Source organism: Mirounga angustirostris, unplaced genomic scaffold (assembly GCF_029215605.1).
Source record: "Mirounga angustirostris isolate CCGP_5_RB_7025 unplaced genomic scaffold, mMirAng1.0.hap1 SCAF_7, whole genome shotgun sequence".
In the NCBI taxonomy this organism is placed as follows: domain Eukaryota; kingdom Metazoa; phylum Chordata; class Mammalia; order Carnivora; family Phocidae; genus Mirounga; species Mirounga angustirostris.
In genome coordinates this window covers 149,162,882-149,176,181 of record NW_026991715.1, presented here as the reverse complement: position 1 = coordinate 149,176,181, position 13,300 = coordinate 149,162,882, and the positions used below count along the sequence as shown (strand labels likewise).

At 46.2% G+C, this 13,300-nt stretch overlaps 1 long non-coding RNA gene and 1 other non-coding gene across 5 annotated transcripts in view; both read right to left on the bottom strand.

Moving 5' to 3' along the window:
* Nucleotides 1–4,089: 4,089 nt before the first annotated feature.
* LOC123834635 (uncharacterized) overlaps nt 4,090–13,300 on the bottom strand; it is a 42,050-nt gene continuing 32,839 nt past the window's right edge. For all 4 annotated transcript variants that reach the window (XR_006788479.3, XR_008505162.2, XR_010413367.1 and 1 more), the window contains 2 exons: nt 11,497–11,669; nt 4,090–9,623 (listed from right to left, as the gene is read on the bottom strand). This is a non-coding gene — a long non-coding RNA (uncharacterized LOC123834635). The remainder of the gene's footprint in view (nt 9,624–11,496; nt 11,670–13,300) is intronic.
* LOC123836578 (U6 spliceosomal RNA) lies at nt 4,433–4,538 on the bottom strand. Its single transcript, XR_006788989.1, has one exon. It is a non-coding gene; the product is annotated as a U6 spliceosomal RNA (small nuclear RNA).

Below are 13,300 nucleotides of genomic sequence, written 5' to 3'. Positions count from 1 at the left end.
TATTTCTTCAATGCCTGGTTCTGCTAAAGCAGTCAGTTTTTCTATAAAATGAACAGATACCTAATGGAGCAGTACAAAATCCCTCCGCAGGGGTGTGTCTAGACATCTGCGGGCAAAAAGACAGGTATCCGTCTGTGGGGCAGAGCATGAAGGCTTAGACACCTTTCACCTGCATTCTGGAAGGATGGTGGGCCTCCTTCTCCCACGAGGGAGGAGACGAGACTGCCCACCTGGCCTGGAGCATAGATGCTTGAGGAAGGGTCTCAGGGAGACCAGACGTCCACACCATCCATGCACTAGTCCTGTGATGAGCATTGTTTCTGCCCCGAGTGGCAGAAGGGGAAGGTGGAACCCACATCCTCCAAAGCCTGATGCAGGCCTCCCAGTAGGAGAAGAGTCCTGCCGTTGGTCAACCCTTTGCCAGAGTACCTCTCTAACTTGACATTTCGTTTAGGAGGATGCTGGAAACCAGGTTGCTTTATGGATCACACTGGAAGAATGGCTTCTTCAGTATCTACAAAAGAGCTGGTGAAGAAAGAATGGCTGAGATTGTTGAAACTCTATGCTCTGAAGAGAATATTTGGGAAAACTCTGTGTGATGCTCAGAGCTGATTGAAAAGCACCATCAGTGAAGGGTCCTTGGGTCAGACATGAACCCCAGACGACGTGAAAAGACGTGTCACTTCCCCATCTTGCTTCTCAGAGCGATGCTCATCAGAGCTCGGCCAGGATGGGGCTGAGGAGCAAGAAGCTCATGGTTCAAGCTGCACAAGTCCAAGTGCACTAGGAAGAGTCGGGCCTGGATTCCTGGGCATAATGAGTTAAAGAGAAATTTCAGAAAGCTAAGGGTTCATTAATTCCCAGTGCTTGAGGAGGAAAATAATCGAAGTCTCTAGGACCATTGCTGCCTGCACACGGACTGTTGTGGGATCCCATTAAGGATGGTGGACCAACAGCCACTCAGCTGTCAGGCTGTCCCACGTCGGGGGGTGCACCTGAGAGCACACAGTGTCAACGACCAATGTCCAACTAGAGATTGCACCAGCCAAGTGTCATAGTCAAGCTGGACACCAATACTTCCGGCTGTCACGTTCTTATCTGTAGACGTTCGCCATCCCTGCTGATGTCTGCATGTTATTACCGTCCCCCATGACGGTGGGGACAGGGCCACCCCTCTGTGCGTCCCTCACTGTAGCTGATAGGGTGGTCTTCAGTGTTGCTGTCCTAGGAAGTAGCGGCCTATGGAGAATATGCGGGAGCAAGCTCAGACACTAAACTTCTTCTGTTTGATAGAATTAAAAGCAAGCTGGTTCTGTCAGAGAGATAATGCTTTTCTTTCTCTCTTAAAATCCAGCTGGCCTGGCCTAAATTACGTATGTGGGAGGCAGGAATGTAGAAACATCTCAAATCTATTAGTATCTTACTCTTTGCCAAGTATTCAATAGTCTGGATTGGTTACTTTCCTTCCATTGCAAAGCAGCAAAATCTGTTCCCCAAGGATCCATGTGGCTGAGAAAGCTCCATCCCCAACCAGGACCCCCTAAGGAGGGCCCCAATTATTCCCTATTTTAGCACTGATTGTCTAATTTGAAAGCATCTAAAAAAGGAAATGATACTTGGTACTAGTATCCTTCTCCATCACTTTCGAAAGATGTGTTAAGGGAATGTTTAGCCCAGCCAGTCTAGAAACGTATTTCCCTCATAACAATAAGCCAGTTCTTTCTGCTTGGAGGAAGAAATGTCTGCATTAGGCCCATGAAGGAAAAAACACCTGGTAACAGGCATATGAAAAAATGCTCCGTATCATATGTCATCAGGGAATCGCCAATTAAAACCACCACGAGATGCCACTACACCCCTATTAGAGTAGTCAAGTCCGGAACACTGACGACTCCAAATGCTGGCAAGGATGTGGAGCAGAAGGAGCCCTCGTCCATCGCTGGGGGGAAGGCAACGTGATCACTTTGGGAGGCAGCGTGACAGTTTCTTACAGAATTAAACTCACTTTTAACCCAACGATCCAACATGTGCACTCACCTGATTGAAATGAGTTGAACATTTATTTATGTCCACACGAAAGCCTGCACACGAATGTCCATAGCAGCTTTACTTACAATTGCCAAAACTTAGACGCAACCAAGATGTCTTCCAATAGGCGAGCGGATAAAGAAACCGTGGCCCATCCAGACAGTGTGGTATTATTCCGAGCTAAAAAGAAATGAGCTATGAAGCCGCAAACAGACCAGGAAGAAACCTGAAGGCATATCGCTCAGTGAAAGGAGCCAATCCGAAAAGGCCACATGCTATATGATTCCAACTACATGACATTCTGGATGCGGCAGAACTATGAAGACAGTAAAAAGATCAGAGGTTGCCAAGGGGGTCAGGGGAAGGGATGAACAGGTGGAGCACAAAGGATTTTTAGGACAGGGAAACTACTCTGCATGGTACTAGAATGATGGATACATCATTATGCATTTGTCAAACCCATACAGGGTACAACACCAAGAGTGACCACTAATGTAAACCATGGACTTCAGTTAAGAATAATATATTATTGGGGCACCTGGGTGGCTCAGTGGTTAAGCATCTGCCTTCGGCTCAGGTCATGATCCCAGGGTCCTGGGATCGAGCCCCGCATTGGGCTACCTGCTCCGCAGGAAGCCTGCTTCTCTCACTCCCACTCCCCCTGCTTGTGTTCCTTCTCTCGCTGTGTCTCTCTCTCTGTCAAATAAATAAATAAAATCTTAAAAAAAAAAAGAATAATGTATTATTATAATATTATTTCATTATAATCATTTCTTTTTGTCATTTAAATATTAATCTATTTTATTCAATTTAAATGCTATTTACATTTCACTCTATTTGAATTATTACTGTATTATTAAAATCTCCAATTATTACAAATGCAGCATGCTAACGGAAGATGTTAATATTAGGGAAACCATGTCCGGGGAGAGAAAAGTAGATGGGAACCCTACTGTCCACTCAATTTCTGATGCTCTGATTTTCATGGGGCTGTGTTCCAGTGCCCTTCTGTTAAAGGCGGCCAGGAAAGCAGCCAGGTGACTCCGTGAGCTCTTCAGAGAGCCCTCGTGCTGGACAGACTTCTCAAAGGCAGGTGTGTGAACTCCAACCAGGGGCCAGCTTCCCAGGAGTCGATTCCAGGACAAGTGTGCCACCCATTTGCACAGCTAGTCCCTTCTGCAAACCAGACACTGTGGAGGGAGAGTTAAGGGGAGGTGGGACATCCCACGTGGCCGCAGCTAGCTCAGGTGGCACTTTGGGGCAAGTTAGAAAAAGGGGCCCGTCTTCAAGACACTTCACATCTGTGAAAATACCTGTCAGAAAATTGTCACAACGTGCTGATTGTTTCAGAACAAGACACTTGCACCTGCTAGAAGACTGTTTAGAGAAATACTAGACTGTACTCTTCACACCTCTGAGGGCGTCCCCTAAATGTGATGCCCCAACACAGCCACCACCCATCAGCTCCTGGCACATTCTTCCTGGTGATGGGCTCCCTGGATGACAGACCAGGACCCTGAGAAGTTTCCTTCTCCTCATTCACACACCCCAGCTTAGGAGCAAGAGACATTTGAGATGATGGTCAGAATCCCTTTGTGCAGCCTCATCAGGGGCCCTTTGTTTCTTAGATTAAAGCAAACAAATGGGCTATTCTTCTGTATTTCTGTGTATTTCAATCAGTTAATTGGACTCCGTTCTGCCTGACTAGGAAGGTTTTCTACCTTGAGCTCCTTAAATAGAGAAGTCTTGGGGCACAGTCCTAAATCTCCAGGGGACAGACTCCCCTCCAATACTGAGTGGCAACTTGAATCCTGAGAACGTCCAGTAGCTATCTTATGGGCTTTTTTTTTTTTTTTTTCCATATTATAAGTAACAATTTAGTTCAGGACAAGAGATACTATTCAAAGAAATATAAATAATAGCCTCTACTGGGAGCTTTCATTGTGTTGAGACTAATCCGTTGGGAAATGCAAAATTACCAAGTGAATGCCAAGAAAGAGAAGGGGAAACAAGTTGCCCACTTAAATAAATAAAAAAGAACATGATATTACATTCATTTTTATTAGAAAATATGTCTTATAATAGCCTCCAATTTTTCCCATTACATTCATTTTTATTAGAAAATATGTCTTATGATAGCCTCCAATTTTTCCCTTTCTACTAGAGAAACCCCATCCTGCTCTACAAGGAGGAACAGCCTCTCAACATTTTCTCCTAGCCTGGCCTCCCTCTGGTCACCTCGTTCTCTTGACAAGCACTCAACACCTTCGTGTGCCAGGCTCAGGTGCTACGGAGATGTATACAGGACATTTCTTTCCTTCCTTCCTTCCTTCCTTTCTTTCTTTCTTTCTTTCTTTCTTTCTTTCTTTCTTTCTTTCTTTCTTTCTTTCTTTCTTTCTTTCTTTTTAACACGGAACGCTTCATGAATTTGCATGTCATCCTTGCATGGGGCCTCGCTCATCTTCTCTGTGTCATTCCTGTTTTAGTACATGCGCTGCCGAAGCGAGCACTACGGGACAGTTCTTAACCTCAAGGCACTCCTTACCTGGCGGGTCTACAGACAATAAAATAATTTTTAATCAAAGTGGCAGGTGCAAATTATGTACAAGACACAGTGTCAGTGGAAGGGAAATGCCTGATTCTGCAGAGATATCAGGTGACATTTCGGACCAGTCTTTGTGCCAGAAATAATTCTAATTATTTTCAACCATTTAATTATCTTCCTGGACACCCAGGTGGATGACCTTAACCATCCCTTTGTACCTGAGGCCATAAAACTAATTCCAACTGACGGAACGCCGGCAGATGTGATGTATGACACATCCAGGCTGGCCCATAAAATATCTTGGACACCTGATCCTTTCCTCTCTTCTCCTGTGGGAAGTTGGAGCCCCATACTGGAAACAGCAGCATCCCAAGACGGAAGGCTCTGGATCACTGAGTCATTGTCTGAAGGTGGGTGCCCTACCTGGAAAATCCTCAGTGGGTATGGGGAAGGTGGGAAATGAATTTATTTTGTGGAGCCACTGGAATTGGGGGTTGTTTGCAACAACTAGCATGATTTATTGAATGCTATGGAAAGTGGTATCTTGCAGGAAGTTGCTACTATAACAACTATGTGGCCATTTTCTTAGCAGTTGGGCAGGAGGCGAGGAAGACACATGGCTCGCTGGTGGCCGAACATCGATGCTATGTATTGACAAAACATGGCAAGATGGCTGTCTGCGGGGACTTGGAAGGCAGACCCCATCACTGCAGGCTCATAGGAGGAGTCCTTGGAAAATGGAATATTAGAAAGGTGTTTTAATTGGAAGTGGATCTGTTTGGAAAGGCAATATAAGAAAGAGATGAGCTCAGGAAGTAATTGGCTGTTTTGAGCAGAAAATGAAAGGTAATAGGGTCCAGAAATTCAGGGCCTTGTAGGGTTGCAAAAGGTAACCTTCTAGTCCCCAACCAGTAAGTATGGGAATAAAAAATAATTTGAACTCGTTAAGTGCTGGTGAACTTTCTAAGTCCATAAAGTGACCCAGGGCCAACGTGTGAGTAAGCGCACGGACCTCCCACTCACCCCGGTGGCCTCAGACAGCTGCTGTTAAGTTGAGAGACAGATTCACAGCAGTGAGGAGGCAGGGAAATGAAGTAGGTTCCAGAATGACATCCAAGAAAGGGGTATGGTTACTGGTACAAATAGATCAGAAGTCACTATGTTTTTGAGACGACTGCACTGCCAAGAATACCATGAGTCGGGACCCAAAAAATCCTTCAGTTGTTTGGGACTTAATAAACTTTGAGGCCCCAGTCTTTGCTAAACAGGAAGTGAGCTCCCAAAGTTGTGTTGCCAACAGGAGAATGCACTCCCCGAAGCCCATTCTTACGTGGCCTTGCAAAATAAGGAGCAAGGAGGAGCCCCCAGAAGGTGAGGTCTGTCACTGTGGGGTCTCAGCATCCAGAGCAGAGAAAATCACCACACCCGTCCTGCAGGACTAAAGTACATCTATGGGCTAGTGATGGGTATGAGACTTCCCTACTTCCTTTTTCCAAGAGGGAGGGGTCCATGCAGTTCCCCGGCCCTGATCCACCACTATTGATTGGATATCAGGGAAACCAATGACAAATCAAGTATCCCTCAGGTCACAGGAGACCAGACCAAAAGCGCTGCCCCTGTTCTTCATGGAGAGGCCAGATCCATTCAGAGATCCTGGGCCTGGAGTTGGCTACTGTTACTGAACGGGTGTGCACGTTCTCTCTCGGGAAGAGTGTGAGCAAGCTGTAGCATGTGGGAAGAAAAAGAAAGCTGTTTGATGACCAAAAGGGTGGCCAGCAGCGGAGACAATCGTCTAACTTGAATACCCTGCCTCATTTCCCTCCTGGGATACAGGAAACGGCATTTCCCTCTCTCCTGCATCTGGATTCGCTCTGACCAATGTAACATGGGCAGCAATGATGCGAGCCTGTGTGGCTTGTGCTATTTAAAGAAACAACGGAAGCTTCCACACATACTTCTCCTCTTTCTTCTTTTCTGTGCTGATCTTAGAGGCCACGAGGTGGGGACAGCAGTGTCCTAAGATGTCCCTACCACGTGGAGGAGAGCTCAGGAGAGCCACCCATCCGGGAACATCCACACAGGACTCGAGTAAGTGAGAGTAAATTGCTATTATGTTGAGGCACTGAGGCTTAGCATTACGTGCCTAAATAATATTATCTGGAGTACTGATTAGGAGTTCACATGGTAGATAAGGGGAAGGAAACAGGGTATTCAGCTATAGTGAGGACAGAGGCTGAAGCGTGTTCACCGGAGGGGGCCTGGGTTGGAGGTCATGAAAGACAAGACTGAGGATCTGTCATAAGCTGGAGGAGACGAAGGACACAACAAATTAAACACAATATGGGATCCTGGACTGTAAAAGGACGTTTGAGGAAAAACTGGTATAATTTCACAAGATCTATAGTTTAGTGTTGATTTCCTGGTTTGACAATTGCATGAAGGGCATATGGGAACTCTTCACAATTTTGCAACTTTTCTATGATCATCTAAACCTATGACAAAGAATTAAAAAATACATTGCAGGACATGGCATCAGATTGAACAGCTAAGCAGGAATTCAGGAGTTCTGTCAAAAGGGCCTCTGGCAAGAGGTGGTGGGGGTGGGACAGCTGGTAAGATAAGTAAGGCAGGCAGAGGAGGCAAATGGAACCCCCAGCCATCCACACAGACATTCTGTCAACGGCTCAGACTCGGATACCAGATGCACATGAACGTGGATGGGTCCTGACTCAAATGGATGTCAAGGGTGACTTGATACTCAGTCTCAGAGATTGAGCTGTGGCTTCATCCATCTTTTTCTGTTCAGCCAAGATTCATCCTTGGAGCTGAGGCATGGGTATGCCTGGAGGTGGAGAACAGCGAAACAAGTAGGGAAAAGAGGTTATCTCCAGCCAAAAAAAAAAAAAAAGAGGCTATTTCCAGTTGAGAGACGCTCAAGATTCAGTATTCTAATGCCTAGAACCCAAACTTTCCATTATGGACATGGTGCTACCTGACCCAGCAAGTTGGGATGAGTGTATCTGCTTCATCATCAGGTGGGGTTGCTTCTGTATCTCTGGCCCCCAGCAGGTACAGAACGCACAAGCGAGTTGCACAAGCACATGGTTCAGAGGCTGACACGTGTGCTGGCTATGTTGCCTCTTTTTCCTTGTGGGGAGTTCTTCGTGTCTCGTTGACTGGGGGAGAAAACCCTTGTGTGCTTTATGGATGGTCTTGCACAACACAGAAGAGCCAACTGGGGGTGGTTTACTGCAGCATATCAACCCCATCAGGAAAGTTCCAGGAAGACCATACTGGAGGGAGAACTCCCCCAAAGCCAGAGGGCCAAGCAGTTCATTAGCTCTTCCACTCTGTCGGGACTGAGAATGACGAGGACAGATCTACACTCAGTGATGGGGGGTAGCTACTGATTTTTGCGGTTGCTCAGCGACTTACAAGGTGCTGGACTGGGAGATCGGTAACAAGGAGGTGGGAGGGAGAGGTACATGCACGGTCCTCTCAGCATTTTATGTGAAATCTTTGGATTTCCAAATGTAACCAATTTAGAAGTCTCATAAACACTGCACAGCCCAAACAGTGCATGTCCTTGGGCTTAACGTCAGCCTTGGGACACTTGTAAATTATAAAAACAAAATTGAACAAAACAAGTGTTAGAGACCTGCCATGTTCCTGCACTTCCCAACAAATCGGGACAAACAAAAAATCAGAGATGAAAGGAGAAATGTGTAAGTCTCTTCATTTTGGGCTCCAGAGATTGAGGTTGGGAATTCAGGTGAGCAGAGGATGCTGTGCAATGTCCTTCATGATCACTGGAACAGGGCCACCACGCCCGACTATATCGAGGACACGATACATGTCGGATTTCTGTGACGTCAGATGCAGCCCGAACTCACTATTCACATTATGTCTACAAAGCTGCACCACGCACCAAATTAGCGAATCCTGAACCATGGCTCCTAAAGAAGATGCAGGGTTAGTTTCCTCTGAGTCTCTCGTCATAACATTTTCATCAACCAATCGATATATAATTCTGTTTTATTGTTAATGAATTATTGAAGACACCTTATTTAATGTATATAATTGATCAGTTAACATTGGATTCACTGTCAATAGCACTACAGCGTATGCCTGAACCCGCACCTTCTCTGTAGGGGACATCATAGCCTTCTTGCCCTCAGGATCACTAGACAGCACGTGGGCACTGTTTGAGCCACTTGAAATCGGGAAATCGACAAAAGGCCCCCAAGTGAGGAAAACATGGTACTATGTAGACTTGCATAAAGGACACTTGTTTGCGTAGGGGGTGTTGAAACAAGAAGGCAGAGTCTGGCTTTGTTCTCTCTCAGCTGGAAATGAGCACATTGGGTGACATTCTTTCCCTCACTCTACACGTGCCCTTGATTGACCATGGCAGTGTTACAAGTGCTGATTGGGGGAGGGGGGGCGGAGAGAGATATAAATTTTAGCAAGCAGGTGAATCAGGAATATGGAGTCCCTGAGTAAGGAGGATCGACTCTGTATGTGTATGTCCACATATGTGAAAATTCCCTGCGTGTGAGATGGTAGGGGGGTCAGGAGGGCAGCACAGACAGGTAGCAAGAGTGGGGCGACAGACATCTACCCTCCACGCCAGCTCCAGCACACCCATTACCCCAGCGGTGTCCACAGACAGGGCTGGGAGGGCACAAGGTGTCACTAAAGTCAGGGACCACAAATCTCGGAAGCTTCCATCTTATGACAATCCCAGGGGCTCCATGTGGTGTGTAGAACGTCCCAGGGGAAAACTGCTGGCAGACAGGAGATGGGTGACAGGTGCTGAGGAGCCAGGACAGCAGGTGTTTTTCCTTGTAGGGAGTTCTTCGTGTCTCGTTGACTGGGGGAGAAAAGCCCTCATGTGTGCTTTATGGATGGTCTTGCGCAACACGGAAGAGCCAACTGGAGTTGGTTTCCAGTTGGCTCAGAGCAGGGCTACCACGCTGGCCGCCCTGGCTCAGCTCTGCAGCTACCTTCACCAACACTCCGGGTGGGTTCCTACCGCTCAGCACAGGACCTGTGAAAGTAAGGATTTGGTTTTGAAGGTCAGATGGTGTTTCATTTGTCAATGATCACTAAAGACAAACACTTTTAAGCATAAAAGTAAATAATGAAGTTTTTTGTTATTTTGTTTCCACTTTTTGAAAAGAACAAATCAACGTCTTCAATGAATAGAAAGCAGTGAAAAACAACCTCACCACGCCCCCGCCCAGGAAGAGTAATTCAGAAAAAGTACAAAGGTTCATGCAATACATGTTTCTATTGAGAGTGAAAAACAGTTTAAGTCCCCCAGGAGTAAAATGCAGATTCCTGCAAATATGTTGCCTATTCAGTGAATGTAAGAATATCACTGACCAAACAACCAGTCCATTTTAACTACAATGTTTCTTGTTTAAGCACAATCAAGAAGTCACCAGAAAGAAGCAGGGTTCTAGGTTTTTGCCCTCCTGTTTGTCCTGTGTTTTATACACTATCTGGTGTATGCACTATGCTTGGAGGTCTGCATGAGCTCAGTCTTGAACAGTGTGCCTCTGTATTTCAAACCTAGAAACCCACCAGAACTGAGCCTTAAATAAACTTTCTTCTCTTCTTTTTCTTCAAACCTCAGCAATATTTATGTAACTGAGAACACTGCCTTTTAGACGTGATAATTAAATATTAAAATACTATGCATAATATTAAGACTATCTTAGGATGAGTAATTCATGATAATAGTGAGAGCTTTCCCTGAAAATTAAATATAAAGAGAGGTTTGGAGTAATTATGATGAAAGAAGATGAAATGGAGGGAAAAGAGGAAAACTCCATCTGACCACCCACGGCAGGGTTTGGCAAGCTTTTTCTAGCAGGAGAGTAGATATTTCCCGCTTTGTGGGCCATAGGGTCTCAGTCACGATGACCCAACTCTGACGTGATAGCACAAAAGCAGCCACAAACAGTATGGACCAAATAGACATGGACGTGTCCCAATAAAACTTTATTTATAAAGAGAGAGGGCTAGAACTGACAAGGGCCAAAGTTTTTGACCCCCAATCTGTGGTAGACAGACTGTGAAACTAATGATGAATAAGATGACTCACTGGCCATCACAGACCCTCCATAACCGCTCAGAGAATATTGAAAACCCCTTTGGGATTTAATAATCTGCCTGAGGCATTTATTTGCTATGAATTATTTCATACCTGCACTTAAAAGGAAAACTTCAATTTACTTTTCATTTCTAAAAGGACTTTAAAAGACACGGAAGATATATTTTATTATAAGGTAAATTAGTATGCAGGATGCTCACAGTAAATTAAACAGTGATTGTTCTCAAGGAATAGGTAATTCTGTGCTTTCCAAAAGAAATTGCTTTTGAATTTCTTTTAAATATTTATATCCCTTGTTGAATTTACTGTGTTGGATCTAGAAACTGGAATTTCCAATGAAGGTGATAAGTGGTGGGGGAACATTGTTAACCTGATGAGATATTATAGCTAATTTGTTTTAAAATAGTGAAAGGAGAGGACCAACCAGTGGAACTGGGCGTGCTTGGCCCTGGAGTTGTGTGTGCTTGTGTGCACGTCTGCGTGTGGGTTCACTCTTCCTCCCCCTCCGTGTGTGGGGCCACGCACCAAAGGGCCACAGGCCACTCCCCGTCCTGGATCTGGCCCTGGGTTCTGCTGCAGGCCATGCGGTGGGCCACAGACCCCTCTCCTGGGGAGGGGCGGCCACTAGTTAGAGCATCTGTGCTCCAGGCCCGGTTATAACCCCGGCTCATTCCCCTGCCCTCCCCTGGGGGTCTGTGTTATGCTGCAGAAAGAGCTAGAGCTCTGGACGGACTCCCAACCACTCCTCACCGGCTGTGTGACTCCTCCTGTCCCTTACTGCTCCAAGCCTCAGTTTCCTTACCTGCAAGGTGGGAACAATTGTTCCCTTGCAGAGGTGTTGCTCTGATTAAATGAGACCGTGTTCAAGCCCCCAAGATGGGGCCCCCCGGCAAGGCTTGCTCTTGGCCCGGCTCAAGGTCTGCGTCCTGCATTCATTCCGCCTTCTTCAGTGAACAGGAGCTCGGGTCAACTTGCCTGCATTAACACAACAACACCTGTCCTTATACAGGTACAGCTTGTTTTGATACCAGCATCACGTTTTAAATATGTACCTTGTCGGTCAGAGTTTTCCAGAGAAATAGGACCAATAGGATGCATAGATGGATGGATGGATCAATGGTAGATATAAAAAGATATATTTTAAGTAATTAGCACACATGGTTGTGAGGCTGGCAAGTCTACAATCTGTAGGGCAGACCCCCTGACACAATCAGCTAGAAGGCTGGAGACTTAGGCAGGAGTTGATCCTGCCACCTTGAGGCAGAATTCCTTGTTCTCTGGGAAACATTAGTGTTTGCTCTGAAAGCCTTCATCTGATTAGATGAGGCCCACCCACATTATCAAGCGTCCTCTCTTTGACTTAAAGTCAATTGACGATAAACATTCGTGATATATACAAAATATTTTCACAGGAACACCAGCATTAGTGTTTGCCCAAACCTCTGGGCACCATGGCTTAGCCAGGTTAACCCATAAAGGCAACCATCCCTGTACCCTTTACAGGCAAGTGGTCAACTCTTTTCAGGAAATTCCACCCTTGAAAATATCACCACGCATGCAAAAGAAAAAAAAAATTACTAAGTTTTACTCAAGAGGGATCCACTAGAAGAGCTGATAACACTCTGGGGCAGGTTAAGGCCTCGGGCTGTTGGAGGCTGCCTGGGGAGGCAGGCACAGTTCCTCACGCAGAGGAAAGTGTAGAAGGCGCAGGCCTGCTCTGCTGTGTTCACCCCAGAGCCCCCAGGCTGCCGTCAAGCATACAGGCTTTCCTGGGCTCCCACCTACTGCCATGTGCTTGGGGTCAGATCCCAGGGGAGCCAGGATGGCAGGCTCTTGCCCTCAAAACCCCTGCCAGTGTTGCCCTGCCTTTCACAGGGGAATTGTTCCAAACTCCATAGTGATCGAGGGCCCGCTGGTCCTGCAGGACCAGGAAGCCACAACCCAGTCAGAAGGGGGAGGCTGCCAGGCTGACTGTGGAGGGGATAGGTTCACCGTGGGGCTGTCATGGGACCTCGAGGTTGGGGGGAGGTAGGAGGGACGTTTCTACATCTTGAGAAAGTCAGGGAAGGATTCTTGGAAGAGGTGACCCTGAGCGATCTTGAAAATCCTGTAGCAATTTTGTAAAGATTGAAACCCAAACAACCTGAGCCCGTTTGTTAGGATCAAAATGAAAGGGCAATGTCTTGAGAGAGACTTAAAACTTTCTCTATGATATGAATTATATAAATGGTCCAAGCCGAGTGTCACAAATTCCGTATTCCCACTGCGTACTCTTCTCCCATTCCTATATGTCTGAATTGGGCTTATCAGAAGTTATCCCCGGGAATTTCATACAAATCTCTTCAAAACAGCTTAAGCTCATTTATATGCAGTGTATAAGGCAGCTTAAACCAGAGCAAAGTGGGGGAAAGTGACCGAAAACCAAACAAGCAACAATGGCCTTGAACGTTTCCAAAAAGGTTGACGATCCATTATAGGCATAACGCCGGTTTGGGGGCACCTAAATGATCTGAGTGCCTTTGAAAAATCAATCTGGACAGTTCAGGAACCAGAGAACTAACAAACCCACGGGGACATCTGAGTGTCCCTTTACGGTTTGAGCCTTT